At 38.4% G+C, this 22,281-nt stretch overlaps 1 protein-coding gene across 1 annotated transcript in view; it reads right to left on the reverse strand.

The window, feature by feature from the left end:
• The window catches only part of LOC115444504 (talin-1), an 82,967-nt gene that overhangs the window by 56,831 nt on the left and 3,855 nt on the right, over window positions 1-22,281 (reverse strand). The window contains 1 exon segment of the mRNA XM_037440143.1: window positions 8,339-8,475. The gene's annotated coding sequence lies outside the window, so the exon portion shown is untranslated.

Below are 22,281 nucleotides of genomic sequence, written 5' to 3' on the forward strand. Positions count from 1 at the left end.
ATCTTAATCTCCAATCCGATTCCAAATGAACCAATGAAAAGAACTCATTTGTAAGCGTGTCAAAAAAAATGTTCAAATTGGTCCATTTTTAACATAGATTAAAAAAGCGATTAGAGTCTTTATTGAAAATGGCAGTATAAATACATAGTGTGCGAAAAATACTGAGTTACAGTAGAACTGCTACCCAACACAAACTAACTTAACCAAATCAATCACAACCAATCAAATCACTGTATCACATCGCTAATCTGTTACACGAAGAAAAACAGCATCCCTCCGATTTACACAAAGGGTTCGAAGACAAAAGCCAAGTTGCGGTCGAGTAAAAATCTATTATAGTGTTTGGTTACCGGTGTCGGGTGACGTCATTTGTCATGGCCGGAGACGTTTGTTTAGTGGGGGAACAAGATATCTGGCTAATATCCGCGACGGTCGCGGAAGTCGCTTGATTGATCGGACAATGGTTAATGCTGTCGGATGTGGGGTACATTAGCTTATGGGCGGTGTGATGGGAACATGGTTCGATTCTCGAGTGGTACCGTTCAGCATACAATATTCGATTTATAGAGAACAGATCTTGGAGTGGATAAGAAACATGAATTAATACTTCTGGATTGATATAATTTTCTTTTTTACTTATAATTGGTCTTAAACCAAGCTAACTCGTATGTGAACTCATTTATAGCCAAATAAAATACGTGGGGAATTCAAGGATGTCTGATTGTGGGTGTAGTGCGCATGTCCTCGGAGGCTGGACGGTCGATAGACTCCGGCGCCGGCGGGTCTGGCGCCGGGAGGACGAGGGATAAGGCGTAAGGCGGTTTACCTAACATTCAAATTTAAAGTCTCGAACAAAACTTTGCGCACACTCAGCCACAAAATGATCCGTGTTTGAACTTTAGATGGAGTAAAATAATATAGTCTTCTATGAGAAATTGATCAATACTAAATATTCCATGCGGTCCTAAGAATGCCACACGCCATCCCGTGGGCGGTCGGCACTTGATGACCATCATTACGAGCCATGTGCCCCGCCCACCGGCAATTGGACTTCAATACTCTATACACGCTTCCTGTTCTTATTGTTGGGCATTTTCACCAACCTTGGCCTAAATTAGGAGACTCTTGAGTACCTAACAGATATGTTATTCGGAGATCGAAAAATAATAATTTAGCCTGTAAAGCTGTTTAGGGACAATACTAAAAAAACTGTAAATTAAATATATCATGGAGATAAATCAAATTTTTTAATTTAAACACTATGTTTTGTTTGAATTTTCTTCCGACCTTTAGAACACTTACAACCTTCATGGTCACGGGAAGGATTGATGTGAAATTAGGTAAAATTAAAATACAAACCGCGATAAATTCCGAAAACTAGCTTTATTTCGAGGTCTAACATTCGCGTAAACATAAAACCATTATGTAAATATGGCTAAGTTCTTCCTTCAGCATCGGTGAAAGGACAACAAGAGATCCGTTATCTTGTACCAAAATCTACAAGTAATCCTGTATAACTCATTTAATAGAACAGCAGATCGGAATTCGATGCCCAAAATAATTGACCTATCCTCAACACATACCCAAATTCACGCATCGCAGAATCTGTCGTTTTCTGACAATCTGCCATCCGCACATCCGGACTTCACGGGAGAGGTTGAGAGGTCGAAGGGGGGGGGGGTGATAATGTTTTCTATTAACGAATTAGGGTCGCCGGGGCCGAGGGGGAGTCGACTTGTTGCCCGCAGGACGTATCTCCGATAAGTATCTTATTAACGAATATTTCGTCACGATTCGAACGTTTTAATTGTTATTGCCTTTTGTCGATTGATAATGTGAGTATGAACCTTGGGCCTTACGAATAATGCATCATATGCAGACCGCAGTTGTATCGACGTGATCCAAAACGAGGCGCTATTGTATTCCTTAAATTTGAATTATAAACAGTAAACCAATTTTGAAACTCAAAATGCTAATTCACCTTATTCTACCACGGCCTAAACACCACCTCTGACCAAAATCAAAACCAATACAGCAACAACAACCCCACACCACCTGAAAACCATAAATTTCCCTTAAATTAAACCCAATCAAGCCCCCTTCGTATCACAATACGAGCTAATCCGCTAACAAGCCAGTCGAAGCTCATTAGTGTATCCGAGCAATCATCGCCGCGTGTCGCCGCGCCCCGCGGTGGACTAACAAAGTGTGTTTTTTAGCGAAATCCTTAATGCGGATGTCAGCAGGAGAGAGATGTTGACTAATGTAGTAACAAGTCGATATCCCATTGAGATGAGACGGGATGTCTTTGAATTTCAACGGTGACGAATGTTCGCGTCGCAGACCGAACCAGCAGTGAAGACAAACATATTAACACAGGAGTACAAGGAAAGAGAACTGCGGCGATAGTGTAGCTGGGTCTGGAACGGACTTCCGAGGCGAATGTCCGCAGTTTCAAATCCTAAGGGCACCCACCTCTGATATTTCTAAAATTATGTGTGTATTCTTTGTGAAATGTCGCTTGCTTTAACGATGAAGGAAACCATCTTGAGAAAACCTGCATACTTGAAAAATTCTCTATAGGAATTTTAAGGGTGTGTAAAGTCTACCAATCTGTACACCGCCAGCGCGGTGGACTATGGCCTAATCTCTCTCAGTAGTACAGAAGGCACGTGCCTAGCAGTGGAACAATATATAATATATGACTATTATTATTATATATACATGAAAGGATATACATTAGTACCTTTAAATATAAAAATTGTCTACACGTCAAATATTGAACTTCGAGATGACTATGCTATAAGAAGCAAAAAAATTCTACCCTTTTTTTACCACTAAAATCGCAAAATACAAATGCATCGTTTGAATTAAAACTAAATCTTAAAGCTACCGTATAAACAGGAAGCGCGTATGTATTGCTGAATGGGCCTGCGTTGATGTCTAAACTAGGCAGAACGGAAGTGACGGGTAAGTACCGCGTTGTGCCAATGATAAACATTTTTTACAATCGCAGGTCCTCGCCACGCACATACAAGCCGTATTGTGTCGTGGGTTTAACACTTGCTAACAATTAAATTAAAATTATTTTGGGACATAATATTTGTGTGGCTCCAAGAATCGAATCCTAGGTATCTCACGTAAGGTTATGTAGTACGAGCACCAACGATTTGAAAATGATATATTCCATATTAATGAAACTTCTACTGTAGAATACTATGGAATAAAATTAATTACAAATTCTCGATCTCTGACGTCTACTTATCAAACTTAATAATTAAGACGACTAAATACAAAGACCACACCTACAACTGACCTTCCAAATAAATGGTAATCAAACACGTTCTATCTACGTAACTTGGCTACATAACTAGTTAATTTACACATCTTCCACAGACCGTAAAGATAATTTAAATTAACCATACAAGTACAGTTGACATGTCCTCATGATGCTCTCACCCACGTCCGCTACAAAATATTCACGCACGCACCATATTCGGATTCAAACCCCCGCTCCTAGCGTAGTGCTCGGACGCTGAGCGACTCATCGACTGAGCTAACCTACGCAATGCACCAATTTGGAATTCGCTTGATTATATTTTGTTATGATAATTCAATGTTGTTAATATTGGTTAATATTGGTAATACAAAAAGTATAGCCATTTAAAAAATATTATATGTCCCAATGCGGGCTACAGATGTATTATTCATCATAGGGCTAAAACTTCTATACACCACGTTTATTAAATACAGAATTTTAAGTTTATTAAATTCCGTAAAAAAATTTAATACTCGCCCAACCATATTTCCATGCGATATTTATCTTTAACGTTAAAGCGAGCAATTAACAATGAATAAACACCCAAAAGATACCCAGGGGCTTGGATTCGAACTCACGACTTCCGTCTTGACACTGTTCAACACCTCAATAGACTTTACTAAGACGTTACAACTAAAACTCAACCTTACTGCGTACAAAATAAGGTTGATTAAAAACTATAGGCGCCGTGGCGTTTTTGTCCTAGTGATATCGACCGTATACTAAGCGTGGTACTGTTTATGCTATAAAGAAATGCATGTGAACTATTTACACGTATTAAATCTTATAATGCGCAATAATTACAACGACTACAATGTCCTATGGATCGGAACACGACAGTGCTTGGCGGCACCTAACAAAATTTTTGTTTTAAAGATAAGCTCTGTTTTTTTAGGCCACAACATAAAAAACCTAAATTCAAAAGGTTTAACCACAATAATTACTTAATCACATGATACACCAATAAATACTATATTTGGCGATTTATTAAATTTAATTAACAGCATCATCGAAGCTGACCCTCGGAAAGCAACGAATTATGATGGGGCGTCGATAATGACTGTTATTGGTTGCAACAAACGTGCTGATTGCTGCAGGGGTGACAGATTAAAGAACTTTAACGCAGCATAAGCTCACGCTTGTATCCCCGAAGCGTAAGCAGAGTTATTAATACTACTAGAGATTAGAGAGAGCATTACAAATATAGTGGTTAAAGCATATCGCCAAAAAGGGAACGATCTAACATTTTTCATTCAATTGAAAAACTAAATTATATTTTAATTGCGTAGTCTTATTGATTATATTTCGATTTGGCCTGTAAATGGCTCATAATGCCCTGTGCCCAGCAGTGGGGTGAATAACACTGCAAACTATTACTAGCATATAAAAATGCTTCATAAGAAAATTAAGAAATTTTGAAATATATGGGAGAAATTGTCATTAATGTAGTCATTTCGGCTCACTTCCCGAACCTTTTCAGATCGGATTATAATGAACCAGGGAGATCTATTTGCACGGTGTAAAGAAGTTGTGGTTTGTAGGGGATTATATCTGAAACTACTGAAACAACTGAACCCTTTCCTACAGTAATACGAACACTATACTATTCTTGAATCTAAGTAGTTACATGGGCTATTTTTCATTTATTTTTACTCCGGTAAAAGTTTTCGCGCGGGCGGAGCCATGATCGGAAGCTTATGCAAAATATACTGTGTATTTTGCATCTAAATCACGCCGTATATTCCTTCTTTGAAATGAAAATAAGAAATAGAGGAAATACATCTTTTAAGAATAAGAAATATTACAGTCGATTATAGTACTAGAATCATAATCGCGAATTGAAGGAATTGCGTACACGTCTTTTACAAATTATCCTAAAACTTGGTGATGAAACCCCGTTACTTAACACGCACGGAAATAGTAATAACGTACCGAATACAAGACTGCCAAAACTACAGCGAAACCGCCTAACATCAAAAAGATATTTAGTGTAACGTAACCAAGTAACGCAACACAAAAGGCATGTGGCGAAGCTTAACAAATTCAAACGCGACCCACAGCCGACGCTGAAAGTGAAAACTAAGTAACAACACGTGGCTCTACTTCACTTACCTCGAGCGGGGCCGCACCATCGCCGCGTCTCGTTCCCACTTTATCTAATACTGGCACCCTACTCGTTCTCTCACAGCCTGGCTTTGGTTCTGCTAAGTTATTTTCTGAAGATGTTGATGTTCTAGTCGGGCAAAGAGTAGTTTGTGCACTTGTGCAGTTTGCCAGGTGGTGAGAGAACGGGACCTCCGCCCTCGCGGACGATCCACGGAGGAATGCTGCCCGACCCCGGCACCAAGCCAGGACCTCGCGCTCACCACTATCAACATTCCCGAGCGAGCATGAGGGGTTGATCGGCGCATGCGTATTACACGCGGCGCCCTCCCGCTCGCACACGCCGCGACCGACAGAGACGGGGCAGAACCTTAGGGATGATATTCGGAGGGTGAAAAGACGGTGAAAGATGGAAATGCATCTCGTACTCCGGTCGGATTTCCGCCGCTCGTGATTTTGTTTATTGATTAGGAACGGAGACGAAGACATCGGGGCCGGGCTTTTGGGGAACGCGTTCGGCGATTATTAATCCCCACACGGCAGATCTGTGTGACGCCTATAAAACTGCATTGCCGGTAACGAAATCACAGGTTCTGACACAAATTAGGGTAAAGTTGACGATACACCTGCGGCCACTTGCACAAAAGAGCATTGATTCGGATTACAGTTGGTCTAAATGAAAACTATCCTTATTTTTGTGGGTGTAGGGTCCACAATCGTGGGTCAGGGTGTTATTTTTCGAGATGGATGCCCTATAAAAGTGAATGCAAAGGACAATTATGAATATTTAGGCGAAGAAGCGGACGCGACGGGACAGAAGTAATCGGCGTCGACGCGAAGGGTTGCGTGTTTTGACAACGGGATGGGTGACAGGGCACACGCTCCGTACTCAAATAGTGCGCACACAATGAACTGTTGTCGTATGAAATTACAGCGAATTTCAAATGTTATGTTAGTCTAATGGAAACTGCTCGGCGAATACACAGAAATTGTTGAAATTGTATCAAATGGCATAACCACTCAAATTCCTACACACAACACATATAAATACATATAAGGTAGACACACATTCGTTGCCACAACTTCGGATCAGCTCTAGAAGGTGGCTTCTTAATTCGCTTCATGCTGACTTTTTTTTTATTGCATTGAATGACGAACCGAGCCTGCCGTTCGCCTGATGATAAGCAATACGAGCGCCCATAAACAGTAGAAACACCATCCAACACCTTGCATTACAAAGTATTGTTTGATATTCTATTGCGCTCTCCATTCTGAGACATGAGACGTTAAGTCTTATTATGTTCAGTAGTTACACTGACATGACATTACTTAATATTCATAACTTATTTTTTGCTGCAGCGTTAAATGTGTGTCTAACTTTATCATTTGTAACAGACAAGCAAATATCGTCAATATATTTCAATATGGAATTTAATCGACTGTTTCGTACAAAATTCTTGCTTTGGGTGTACCTTAACGTTTGTTCAAAGAAATATAATATTTCGCATACTGGAGGTCTAATTATTAATAACTCTAAAGCTCTAGGTCTATTGTCTGAGAGATTTTATGTAAACATAGTAATATGCAAATTAATTCACCGTGCTAGGCAACTTGAATGTTCGCTGTTCCTAGTATTATCAAATATGGTATCGTGACCGTCATTTGTCTCTGACGCAGCGAACGAACTCGCTTTGAAACCAGAGGTCATGGATTCAAACCTCGCAAAAGCAAATGATTGTATAGGTAAATATTTGTATCAAGTTTAAGTTTTACGTTCCTCAATATTATGGATACGGTAAACATTTGTTTTAGCGTGGAATATAGTGATGATGGATCCTTACACCACCTTTCCTACCATCTTACCTTTGCTCACTTATCAAATATGTAATAACACAAAAACTATAAGCTTTTGAATATCTTCACCGTTGTGTAAGGGCGTGCGTAATTTACACGTTCTTGAGTTCCTACAACTGGATAAAACAAATTACTACCAAACTCAAGACGTATACATGCAAGGAGTACTGGAAGTTTATCATCGTTACTCCGCCCGTCGATCCCCTTTAAGGGATTGTACGATGTTTTTTATCCCGCCCAAACTGTCCAGCACGGGCGCCGGCGCCCCGCTGCGCTTGCATACAAAGCGCTTTCGCAGACTCGAAATGCTCTTACGTTTATTTTAAGAAAATCTATATGTATCGCTAGGTCCGGTTGAGATTTTTAAATCAGTTGAAGGAACAAGTAAAGCATTTTTGTTTACGACGATTATTGTGATTTTGTTAACAGTTAAAAATTCGATAATCAGAAACCAATGCAAAAATAGTTCAGTCAAATAAAGTACTTGGAGCTGTTTTCTTATACAGATGATAAGAATATAACTGGAGGTATGTCTGTTTTCTAGAAATAAGCACCAAAAAGCTCAATGGGTTTGGATGTTAGGCACATGCTGGACCAAGTTTTTGATTGGCATATAATATAGCTATTATATACATGAAAGCTACTTTTGCTATTTATACTGCTGCATAATGGTCTGACGACTTGAAGAAGCCTACTTAAGATCAAGCTAGTTGACGCTTACTTACGGAGACCTATGACCAACAGCGAACAGCAATAGGCTCTATTAATTAACACGGAAAAGGCCACTCTTAGAGTTTCCTCGCGGGATCTTTGGGCACCCAGATGGACTAAGTCCTCAATTAACATTAAGGTTTTTCATCCCAGAAAAGCATCTTGGGACTTTCCTCGCGAGGTCTCCAAGTTCGAGGTCCTAATAGCAAGATCATGCTAATTATAAGTTATTATTCTAGCAAAACATGTTCGCCTATAATTATAACATCTTTTAATACCACCAACGTGACTAAGTTTATTCGGGATAAAAACATTTTCTAAGGATATTAGTTATAGATTAAGCTTACTCACGTGTATGTAATGTCGTTTGCGTTTGTCGTTCGTTTCGTACTTGCTACTTGTATTCTATATAGGCACTTGTTTGTCTGTCTGAAGGCACTAGGGTTTGCTAGTTCGTCGTCGTCTCTTTCACATCGCAGTGTTTTTACCTGAGGAAGAAAGAGATACATTGTAAAAAAAATAAGTCAACCGATTTAAAAATATTTTCTTGGAGCAATCAGGTAAAATCCTAGAATAGTGTATTAAAGTAATAAACGTCTTAAACTCCGTTCCATAACTCATTTTAATTTAATCTGTTCATGCCTGACCGAAAATATGTCTTGATATTTACGCATAATAAATAAATTGAATTTTGCCCTCGTCCGTTTGTGCTTTCCGTTGTTTAAAAGCGAAATCGTAAAGATAACGGATAACATTACTATCGTATCGTGCTAAAATAAATGGGTGCGTGATCAGGAATCTATAATATTTTTTTGTTTCCTTTTGTTTAATAGCTTTTGTTATATTGTAATTTTCTTAGATTTATGTTTTCCTATTATTACCTACTCTTTTCATTCAATGCTGTATATAATCGTAGATTTATTTTTAGATATGATAAGTGTGATTATTTCCTTATATTGAAGTGTAGTGTCTGTTGAATATAATACTTTTTCCTTATCGATTGACCCTAATTACTCTCTCGTGTAAGGTAGTCATTAATTGTGATCACCGGCCCATGCTATAAGCCGATGCGCGTTGGCGTCCCTTAAATGTCGCACCTACGCGTGACGTCCACAGGTACACATTATATGATGTAACCTTGTTACTATGTCAAAGTAAAGAGGTCTTCGTATAGCCCTCTAGTAAAAATCTGCACAAAATATTCAAAACAAACAATAAATCAAAACCATCTCCCACAAATCGCAAAATCTAATCGAAAACACACCAATAAATTGGTGCAAATCAAAAGAACATAAAGCGGGAGCGCGCCTGCTGCAGCCTGCCGGCACCACGTTGGGCGCCAACATTCTGCCGGTGAGAGGGAGGCATCGTATCCCGCATATATCCGTCCCTTTCTCGGCGCCAGCCGCCCTGGCGCCGTCTGCAAGGCGTCTGCCGTCTCCATGGAGCCTCTTACATAACCTGGAGCTCGGCCTGTCCCGGGAAACACTCCAAATTTCCCACTGTTATGGTAATGTATGAAAATGTGGGAGTGGCTCGTTTTGAGGCAATTTGCGCAGTGACGCTAACCGCTCCGCAAGCTAATTTGTTAACATACTTTAATGAGTAACTATTTGTACTTTAATACTGAGAGGAACTGAAATTGCCACAATCGATGATGATAATAATTATGAACTGAGAAGGATTCAAGTAAAAATTAAGCAACCATGCACTAAGGATAAAAAGGAAACAAGTCACAAAACTATCATAGTTATAAAATTAGACCGTATGGCGAAGAACCTGCTCTCGGCAAGTTCTAATACTTTACGTAGGGTATCTGTTGTCACGATAACAACGTATAACAGCGTCAGCACGTAGACAGCGCTTCAGTCTCGACAAACAACGCATGTTGCATATAAATAGAACTACGTCCTACACCTATGATTAGAATTTAAACACTAATAAATAGGTATTACTTATTGACTAGACTAGACAACGAAGGTAACGAAGGTAGACGAGATCCCTCGATGAAATTCGTACCACCCTTAATAAGCGCTTATCAATCCTAATTAACCTTCCAATACAAATTGAATCCGATATACTAAACCTATTCGCAAAATCCACTACCTTTGTTTTACGGAAAATAATGATTTTAAATTTAAATTTAATATATTCTCATTTATAACAAGACTAGCTGCTGTTTGTGAAGAGTCTTTAAACACGATAGAACATACACTAGAGTACTAAGGGATAATGTACTTTCGTATTATTAAAATCTAAAATCAAAGTAGTAATTCTAGAAATTAACGTCTCCAAACAAACACAATATTTTTCTATTTTAAATGTTTTAAAGTTTTGAGTTTCAGGTAATGTCATTTGAAATTTAATTTAAAAAAATAGACAGTCAAGAAGTCTAATCACTGATCAAAAATCTGAAGTTCCCAATCATGATTACCTGATCAGGCACAGTGCCTGGATGTTGCCTAGTGGACAACACAATAGACTGTTAATGATCATGAAAATGCATTGTAGAGAATGGAACCTAAGCCCTTTCATACCAAGGAGTTGTCAAAACAATGACAAACAATGAACAGCGGAAGCGTCTCAGCGGTCGCCGTAATTGTGTCGGCCTGCTTAATTGCATGCCATTAGATTTATAATGCTCATTTTCATCAATGTTTAAGTTCATGCCTAAATATATTTTAAGGACACCTAATGACTTGAAGTCGGACAAATTTTATACGTAGATAAATATCCCAAAATTCTCGTAAACTCAGTTATGAGTAAAAGCAGATACGAAAGGCGAGAAATATATAGGTATCACATAGCTAAAAAAATATTTTCATGAAACAGAAAGTTGGAAGAAATATGTAGGCAGATCGATACCCTTACGAAAGAACATTGTTAATCAGTAATGAATTTATTTAATTATTACATTGCAACTACAAAAACGCATTCTGCAAGTGTTAAAATATTGTGCGTGCTGCGTAGCACGGGTAAGGAGAGTGCGTGCCGCGTACCCGTCGCTATGTGGGTGACAGGGTGACCCGCTTCCGTCCGCATCTCGCCTGTACCTCGTACTCATTAACACGCGTCGATGTTTCACAACGTTTGCGCGCTTGCGTGTTTTATCTTGTTAGCATTCGGTTTTTAAATATAAGCCATTATAACTCTTTCATTGCGTAAAATTGACTGACCCGGTGACGTAGAGATTGTACCTACCACCGCCGCGTAACTACTGCGTTGATATCCTCGGTACAAATCCCAGGTCGGGCCAAAATCAATGTGACTCGGGTTTTCCATTTTAAAAATTATAGTCGCTGCTCGAGTCAGAAAGTAAGTAATGTAAGCACGTAAAGCCGTTGATCCTGCGCCAGATCACTCTCCGGTCATGTCAGATAGCTGTCTTACCGGACTATGAGGGTGAAGGAACACAGAGTGTATCTGTATATTGCGTACACACTTGTCTTCTGCGTACCTGGCTGATCTACGTCGGGATTAGCCGTCATAACCGAAATGCGTCTAGGAGGGATTCATTCATTGCGTAAAACAATTAACAACGTTTTGAAGAGTAGGTAGGTTATAAAAAGCTAATATGTTGATTTGGTCAGGCACTATACTTGCAACGTACTCTACCATAGCTAAGATAGTAGGTAGATACGGTACTGTAAGCTAGGATCGGCAGTGGCATGCATTTTATGACACCAAGCGGTGGAGCTCGGCGGGCCTTGGGAATCACTAATAAGTCTTAACACTGATTAGTCACATAGAAGGATAGGGAGGAGTTAGAAATATATAATTATTTCCACTTCCCTCCATAGCAAAGCGGGAGACATTATTGTGAACTTCAATAAATTACGTTACCTTCATGGGTAATAGTAGAGTCTTAGCAGTTGAAATACCTAATAGTTACCTACTAGTTGCTCATAGTCTTAGCAGTTGAAATACCTACTATATACCTGCTAGTTGCTCATAGTCTTAGCAGTTGAAATACCTACTATATACCTGCTAGTCGCTAATAAAGAAGCTATAACCTATACTCAGTCACTGAGATACAGACATTTCATCAAGACCCTACTGTATGAGCCCTACGTCCCACGAGATCGGATACGTTGCGTCAGGCCGTGTAGGCGACGCGTTGGGAGAAAGTACTCGCCCACTACATTCCTGTCTTACAACATTGTTTTTGTGGACCAATATCACCTCAAACCAGATTATACTACGTTTGCACTGCAATACTGATGTTAATACTTCGAATAAGGCGCCGCAGAGCCAAAAAACCTTGAAGATTCTACTAAGTGATATGTTTGAAATGTCTGCATTATCGATGTTATAGAATTATCGGCGCTGGTAATTACTTTGACAACGGAAATTAATTAATAATGTTAATCGATATCAGTCATAACAGAGTCGCAGTCAACATTTTCTTTTTTTTCTAAATGGGCACGGTAAATTAACCCCACTGGACCTGATGGTAAGTGGAGTGGGATCCAATAGAAATTTGACTGACGAAGGATGGTTACCCCTCGACAGTCGACACAATTATACCAGCCTTTTTGAACCGGATATACACAGGCTGATCCCGAAAAGCGAAACACTTACGTGTGCCACGGGTTTTAATACCTTGTGAACAGCGGCCGCTATCCGGGCGAATATAAAATATACCCTACCACCAGCACATAGTCTGCGAGCTCCATAAAGCAATCGATCCAAAAATATAATTTCGACAAGTCAAGTTTCATTCACAATCCCTTAACCAAGCTATTCATTCATGTCTGACCTTATTTTAGGTTTTCCTCTAGCACCAACCTCGCCAACTTCACACCAATGATGCCACTATGTGTAAAAGTGACGTCACTAGATGAAACCGCTCTGACTCATGTTACCACATTTATCCGTAAACAGCTTAGCACGTTCAGCTCAGATGAAGCTTAAGGATACATAAGAAATTTAGTTAGTGGTAGTGTCATATGGATTGGGTACCAGCGCATAGCGTTTTCGTCGCTAGTGTCCTTTGTGATCTTGCTTGAATAATGTAGCCAGTGTTATTATATTTGACATGATTATCAGAAGCTGTGCCGTTCAGTTGATTGCAGTAGGTAGTGTAATTAAATAGAGAAAGAGGAGCATCTATCGGGCTAATATCTTACTTATCTCCTAATACATCTGTATAGAAACGCCTTGGTGTAACATTGGAGATCAAATTTGCGTCAAGTTGTTTAATAAGGGTGATTACGCACTACCATGGCGCCGCGGCTCAAAGCATCAATAACTGATATCAAATATTTTCCTTATTTATATGTATTTAGTTATATTATAAAACAAGGAAGGAAGGAAAAATATTGTATCTACATATTATATTATTTATGAATAAATCACAAACCTGCGATAAATGTATGGAACAAATCGCGTAGGCCACGGGGCCGTAGTCGGAACCTTCATTTTATTGTGTAAACAGACATGTCAAAGCCCAGAAAGAATCTAAAATTCGAGTTATAAAATGCGAATCATGATTTACAGTTAATTTCTAGTGCATCTATGACATCTGCCGGACTATTACATAGGTCCCACGTTAAGTACTAAGTAGGAAAAAAATAATATTTAACAATTATAAAAATAATTTTAACAAAAAATTAAACCGCCTTCAAAAACCACTCAAAACCAAAAAATAATTTCACATAACAAGTATATATTGGATACCAATTTTGGAGTCGGTGCCTAATTAAAATTGCTAGTTAGCTATATTTGTTGCATAGTCCATCTTAGAGCTAAATTTCTTCCAAATCAATTAAAAGGAGTAGGTTTGCGTGTACTACAACATACACAGTGAAAGGTGTAATACCAAGCACATGTATGGTGTTTCATCTTTCTATAAGAGTGTAATACACCCACATTTGACCAGCTATAGGTAACAGGGGAAGAATTTGGGTAGCGTACAGTTCACAAATTTAAATATTTTCTTAATAGCTTCCATTTGCTGTGCTGCGGCGTTGTGTTTATCTCCGGTGACGATCTGACTTGCTGACTTTGTACGCTGGCAGCACATTGTTTTCGTATATTTGTTAATGTATTTATCTAGCTTAACTAGCAATTTTAATTAGGCACCGACTCCAAAATTGGTATCCAATATATACTTGTTATGTGGAATTATTTTTGGATTTGAGTGGTTTTTGAAGGCGGTTTAATTTTTTGTTAAAATTATTTTAATTTTTGCTTTTTTGTGTTAGTAAAAAATAGACCGTCTCAATGGCATAGTTGTGTTTCGCTCACGATACGACTATCGCGCTGAGGAGTTACACCTCTGAGTACCACCGAAAAGGGAAAAGGTCTGATGCTATATTATGTATGTAAGAAGTAGATTCAAGCAAACCTAACGCAAAAACACAACTGATATATTTGGCTCACAGTACAACTATCGCGCTGTAGTGTAACACCTCTGCCTACCCCTGAAAAGGGGAAAAGGTGTGATGCTATATGTATGTATGTATGTAAGAAATAGAGTCCACTAAACCCAACACAAAAACACAACTAATGTGTTTCGCACACAGTACGACTATCGCGCTCAAATGGTACACCTCTGCCTACCCCTGAAAAGCGGAAAAAGTGTGATGCTATATAATATATGTATGTAAGAAGTAGATTCAAGCAAACGTTACGCAAAAACACAACTGATATATTTCGATCATACTATAACTATGGCGCTGTGGTGTTACATCTCTGCCTATCCCTAAAAAGGGGAAAAGGTGTGATGCTATATACATATATGTATGTATGTAAGAAGTAGAGTCAATTAAACCCAACCCAAAAACACAACTTATATGTTTCACACACAGTACGACTATCGCGATGAAATGTTACGCCCCTGCCTACCACTGACACGGGGAAAAAATGTTTTGCTATATGTATAAGTATGTAAGAAGTACAGTCAACCAAACTCAATGCAAAAAAATAACTAAATACGTCACAGGAAAGCTAAATTCGCGATTTAGTTTTCTTGGACGACATAATTATTCTAGTTTTTTTAATTTTAAAACCAAACTACCGAAGCAATCTTGAAAAAAAATTTATGGGACCAATCTGGAGAGAAATTCTTTCGAATAAAAAAACAATTTTCCAAACCGGTTCATAATTGAGCGAGTTCTGAGGTAACAAACAAACAAAAAAAAATTAAAAAAAAATCACGTCGAATTGATAACCTCCTCCTTTTTGTTGAAGTCGGTTAAAAAACAAATTATACGTGATATGACTGGATGCTTTTGCATTTATTATCTTGTGAGGTTGTAAATGGGATCTGCTTACGCGTCTGCTTGACTTGAATTTACACACAGATAGATCAAGACCTGGATCAACACACTAGCTCCTTTTCATTCCCGAAACAATGTACGAAACGCCTTAATTCCCAGAGAGGAGTCTCACACAAAACCCGCTACAGTTTATTTTTGAGTCGCTAGAACCATTATGCGACTGACGCCATTATAATTATTTCACTTAACAGTGTTATTCCTGGCAGGTCGGGTGATGACATTTATTTTCTATACAAACGAGATATCGCCCTTGACGGCGGTCGTATGTGATCATCGCTCAGTCATCGGTACGTTGAAATATTCTGTTTTGATGGAATTTACCATTGTAATTGGGTCTTACGTCACCTTCTGTTTAAAATTTCTAAATATGACTTCAGTAATATTTGTAATTTCTAAATATATTTGTAAATGAAACACACTTGTGCAATATAATGTCTCCTGCGTACTTGGCTGATCTCCGTTGAAATTGGCCACCGTGGCCAAAATTCGCCTAGGAAGGGATAATTAAATAATCATTACATAAGCAGTTCCAAACAATAGTTTATAAGTAATTGTTTTTGATTGATAATTTGAATTATTTTGTTTGTCTTTCTTTCACTTATTGGTGTGTTGTTACCACTGTAAGCTTTTGGTTACTTAATTGTTAAATAATTATATCCAAACGTATGACCATATAATAGAGTAATACCTAGATACCTACTCTATTTTCCTCTATCTTTTAGGGGCACGGCAGTGACTTCCCTGTACCTGACGTAGGTACAGCAGCATTCATATAGAGTACCGACTAACGAGAAACGATTACCCGTCCACAATTATGCCGGCCTGTTAGAATTCCGTGACCTAATGCTTATCATGGATGTTTTTGACTGACGATGATCACAACCCCCTCACATAAAAAAGGCTTAATACAAATGCTATTATTTTAAAATCCACTATAAGCGACTGCTCAGCACAACAGATACCAGAAATCAATAAATAATTAACATTAAGATCAAATATTTCAGGCCTCCATTCGCCTTAAACCTCCACTACACCGCAATGATCGTCCAACAGCTAAACATTTGTCCAAACATTTGGCCAAGTGTTGGCCTGGGGCCAGTGAACTCGGTGGCCGATTCCTGTGATTCAACTCACACTGACTTCATTCATGAATATATTGGGATTATATCATATGGAAAACTTGATCGTGGGCGTCGACACACACTATGTCACTTGATGGAACAATATTGAAGTGTTGCAAATATTTTATTTATTTAGAGCTTTACTGTTCAATAAATACTGAACTCGATATCAAAATAAGTAGAAAGGCACAAATGATGCAGACAACCATGCGAATTATTGCTTGCTTTAACGGTGAAGGAAAACATTGTTGAAAACATTCTATAGGATTTTTGAAGGTGTGTGAAATCTACCAATCCGCTCTAGGTCAGCGTGGTGGACTAAGGCCTGATACCTCTCAGTAGTAGAGGAAGCCCATGCCCAGCAGTGGGACAGTACAATATAGGGCTGATTTTATTATTTTATACTCAGCAACTCAACATCTAAATGCATGAATAGTTTATTAAGTGTAAATATGCCCTTAGTCCCTTCGAATTTTTAATATAATCGTAGGCCAAGATCACGCCCAATTTTCAAAATTCCATTTAAAAGGTAAGGTTTAAAAAACTGCATACAATTACGTAGTACAATCCACAAGAGTGCACACCGGACGAGCGAGACGCGCCAATCAGCCAGTGCTCTTGACCGAGTTGTGCCAATGAAGTTCTAATAAGAGCAATTCGGCGGATTACTCATGGCGATTCGACAAACACTATTATTAAACATTTATTCTCTGTATTGCCAGTGTTATAGAGGTTTGGGTTTTTTAGACTACCTAATGTGCCTAATAAATAATAATACAAATTCTGGTGACTATTAAAGGTATGCACAGCAGCACATGCAGTCATAGTTGAAAGAACTAAATCAGAATGTAGTAACATAATTCAATATTTGTCATAATACCTATGAATAAAATTCATATTGTAATATAAACCATATCCAAAGTTAACCACTAAAAACCAAGTAACTGTAAACGATACTATAATAGAATACGAGACGCAAACTTTGACGGTCAATCGGCAAAGTTAAATATGTTAGCTACATCAGGATTTCCTTTTGACAAGGTTAAACATTGCATATTGCAAAAATAACCTAGAGACAATACACCGACCTTCCACTGCAACACGATTTAACGTGCCCAATGTGTAAACTTACAGCGGTTTGAACTTAATAATAACTTAAAAAAATGAAATAGAAAAAATCTTTATTTAAATATAAGAAAGGTGCAGAAAAACATTGCCAGAGGTTCTCAAATTAGTCTAAGCCTGTCTTGAGAAACCAATTAATTAAAGGGTAGTGCAAACCTTGTTACGAGCGCGAAACAGCCGTTTTCAATAAACTACCCCAATCTCAATCTGTAATCCGATTCCGAATTAACCAATCAAAATAAGTTATTTGTAAACATGTAAAAAACTGTTCTCAATGGTAAATTTTCGCGACAGATCTAAACAAGCTATTGGAATCGTTTGTTGAAAATGGCAGTACATCGTATAAAGTACAAACCAAAATTGAAATTGATTTCTTTTGGTATAAGATAACGCAAGCGATGATATAGTGTAGTTAAAATTGAGGAGAAATTATTATGATTCGTACAAATTCTTATCTCCAAATAATATTAAATCTCACTATATGCAGTAATTACAATTATTATTTTCTCAATCAATTTACAGACAAGCCTTCATGCTGCTATTAAATAAATCAATATAGCAATGAAGTGTATACCCAGGCGTACTGTCGTATACACGATCTACCTTGAAGAAACTATACCCACAACTAGTGCAGAAGTGGAACTCGAAATCAGTCGTTTGAATTTCCAATAAACAGGAGACTTCATCGTTGCCGTTTACGGAGAAATTTGGTAAAAAAACCCAGACAGTTCTACTTTAAATGTATAGCTCATCAAAATATACGACAAAAAATATAATAAGAAGTCACAAAACAGGAAATACACAAAAACCAGATGCTATCGACCTTTGAATTGAAATATTAAAAAGCCAGATATATTTTGTCATCCATTGACTTTTTATAACAGCAAAACTTTTTGCATAAATCTTCCGCATACTAATCGATTGACTCATGTTTAGAAAAACAACGTTTTATACGCGAGCATCGTCAGTGGGGCAGTGAGTTGTGCAAATAGTTTACCCTTAGTCCGTGTAGGGGAAGAAACTGTAAGTCGCGATAGCAACTACAACTCAGCAGTCAGCACATGTGTGTTTGTCAAGTCAAAAATACAGAAATTATTATTCCCCGACCAATCTTTCCGAGAATGTGTTCAGCTTGAAAACCTATAGTAAAGATTATCAAGTAGCCCAAGAATTAGATCAATATATCTCGTTTATTATAAAGCAGTTGTGTATAACAAGACTATGTTAATGAGTTACGTCAAATAAAAAGATCTATAAGTGCAAAAAACTGCACATTCGCGTGTGTCAAGCGACAAGCGGAAGCGATAAGCGCCGCTTCCGCTGTAGCGTACACCGCGATGTCATCGTCGGATATAGACGTCGCGAGCAGCGCCGTGCGTCGTGCACTCACCGGCGACGCTACATCGGTGACCCGATTGCCAAATCAGGCGGATTTGTTATTGTTTTACACCTTTACAATTACAATTTAAGCCTTATAGACCTAGAAGCTTAATTCTGGCTGCAATGCGTAGTGTTTGGCCGTATCCACACTGGAGAGGGAAAAATGCAAGTGTTATAAATATTGTAAACATCTCTTATAGTCATTGATTTATAGGATTTGTAGCCAGTGATTTTATCCGTTTCCTATATAGACATAATGTACTCATATATCACTGAAGACAGCAAAACAATATATAATTATGACAGAAACACATAACGTTTATAAGTTGAAGAGAAAATTCGGTTATGATTTCTGATATTTGTTTTATATTCTCTATTCTTTATTTACTTCGTCTGATTTGTACACCACACCACTCCAATCACAGATGATATGAGACCTATAAAAATTTGCAGCGATTTTTATTATCAAGTTTATCAACAATGGAGATAATCTAATTGAATTGAAATAGAAAATTGTATGGGCAAATTGCATACACAGAACAAATCGCTCGCCTAATGACACACTCTACTACTATCCACACGCAGTCAACGGGACCCAAATTAGTGAGCACTAATTTGGGTGCTCAGAAATTAAATTTAATTCCTCATAATGCTTAGTAATTACAGTGGCTATGGTGTCCTTCTTATCGAAAATCAATACTGCTTGCTTATTGGAGACAGAAATAAACAAATACAAGTTATACTACAAAAACTGTGAAAACCACCAAATTTGGTATAGAGATAATCCCACAATAGTGGCCGTCTATTTATTGGATATCGTCGGGTAAACCACGCAGTTTCACACAGAGTAACAGCCAAATCTGCTCCCTATAACCGCACGACAGCACTATCCGTAACATTAACCCAAATGAGACTCTCAATGAGTTTTTCAGTTGTACTGGCCAACTGCCAACTGCCCACTGGGCGTACATCCTTTATCATTCTTTTACATAACCTTATTTCGACTACGTCATTGAGTATGTCTCGATGGGTAGTTACATTGCGTACGCGTTGTGACCACTGCGACGAGGTTCTAAGTTTCGATTGCCGGATTGGTTAGATCCGAGTCTCTGCCTACCCATCAATATCAGATCGGAGACTGCTTACCTATGAAAAGGGAGAGGTGTAAGGGTAAGTATGTTGATTAATGAGTTCTAAAGTTAAAGCTGAGATTGATATTGTGTACGCGTCAAATGATTAAGATTCTTTATGTGTTATATTTACTAATTGGATACATACGATCATTATCGGTTGTCGAAAATGTTGATAATTTAATCTATATCTTTTAGGTAATAAACGTGTGTTCTGTCATAGTCATATGACTGGATGTAATGGTCATTAATGTTTTGGCAGCATAAATGAACTATGAGCCGTGAGGTCTTGGGAACGATTCGCTGATTAGACACACGACACACTGACACACGAGAATTGAGATTTATGGTCGATATAGGCTCGGCATCTATCACATCACGGGACAGAAATACCTTGGCGAAATGGATGCACTAAAACACCTTTGCCCACCGATATAAATGAACTTATGTATAATTATAAAGCATTATCATAACATCATCCTTGAGGTATTAAAAAGAAACTGAACGCGGCGACTCGCGTCGGACGACCTAATTGCGGGTCAGGGTAAGGCCTTGTCACGCGCCTCGTATATTCGATAATATCTGCACTGCACAATGCATGCGTGTACAGGAATATATGTCACACGCTGAATAAGGATACGAGTCCAAAAATATGTTCAACGATTGAATTTGGATGCAGTATAAAAAAGGCTTCAAGACATAATCTAGACTTCACTTCAGTTTTTTTTTCATTCCAACAAAGAAATTTTCGAATTTACCAACCGTTTAGGTTTAGTTTAATGACCGTCTTTTTTATATTTTATAGTCGGTTTCTACTTCGTTTTGCATTATACACCAATGTGTTGCGTTACAACGTAAATACCCAGCTGTTCCCTATCACTTATCAGTACTTTAAGGAAGTTCCTAAAAGCCAACATCCGGAACAAATATTTGCGAAACATTTATTGAAATGGCAAGTTCTCCATTGATTTGCTTGCTCTGTGTAAGTTATTAGTTTATTCTGTATTTATCATAACAGCCCTTTTTTATTACTATCACTTGCGGATCAATGAAATGGTTATATTGGTTTCACCGGTCTTACGGCCTAATGTCGACACTCGGGAGTATAACAACATCCGAGAGAGCATTGCACCATGTCCCTAACCCTATGTATACCCTACACCGGCATACCAACCAAAACCCGCCGTGACCTCCTTCAGCACATATGGGACGGCCCCGAGGTATCTTGATGCACTGAGATAGTTGCGCGGAACCGGCACCAGTCAGAAATCCCTACGAATTGATTAATCTTTAAACTGAAATTTATTGTACGGCCGCCATGTCGTCGCCAACTTGAAGGCACGAAATCCACCCTCTACATCTCTCGTCGACCTTTAGTCTCCAAAAACAAAGGCCGCCACCCGTGACCAATTTCATAGCGACCCTAGTATAATAAACTTGAGGAATCGGCGAGGTATCCAGTATAAGTCCATCTATAGATACCATCCATCACTTCAATTTCTACCGATAAACTAAGCTTCTGACACTGGACAGCGCAATTATTGTTCATTAATATTAATTATACCGAGTACTGACTACAGTGCTGTGCCATGCAGGACTCTACAACATGAAAGTTACCACATTGGTGTATTCACACGTTTTCATACCACCAAATATATTACGGCTATGGAGTAATCCAACTTAACATTAACCAAGCGAAGCTGCGAACAAATGTTAGTACAACATAATAATACTACTATGGTGTACAGCTTCTGATATGTGGGTCGGTCTGAAATAGACTTGTCGGTAGTCAGGAAGCACGTTGCGAAACGTTCTTCGGAGACCGGGCTCGTAAACATTGCGTCTTGACGCCACAGTACGGCTTGCAATCGTTTAACTAAATATAAGGGCGTGGGCTGTAATCTGGGAGCTGTTTGAAACTAACTTAAAGGTTGATAGATATTTTGAAAAAATCTGCATTAGCTTATCGAGTACATACCATCCGAGGTAATAAACGAAGTGCCGTAAACCACGACACGCAAGCTTAACAATTACAGCATAATGTTAGTTGTATCATTGCCTCCTTTTGACTATATATTTAGTCATTACATTTAATGAGAATGACAAGGGGAATGCAGTACTTAATAATTGGGTGCCTTGCCACTGACACGTCTGTGATCAGGTCAGATTGTTATAAAATGATATTCAGCAAATTAAATATAAAAGTGCAGGCGCTTCCAAGCGAGTACGTTACGTCAAGTCATTCTGTTACATAA

This window comes from Manduca sexta, chromosome 18 (assembly GCF_014839805.1).
Source record: "Manduca sexta isolate Smith_Timp_Sample1 chromosome 18, JHU_Msex_v1.0, whole genome shotgun sequence".
NCBI lineage: Eukaryota > Metazoa > Arthropoda > Insecta > Lepidoptera > Sphingidae > Manduca > Manduca sexta.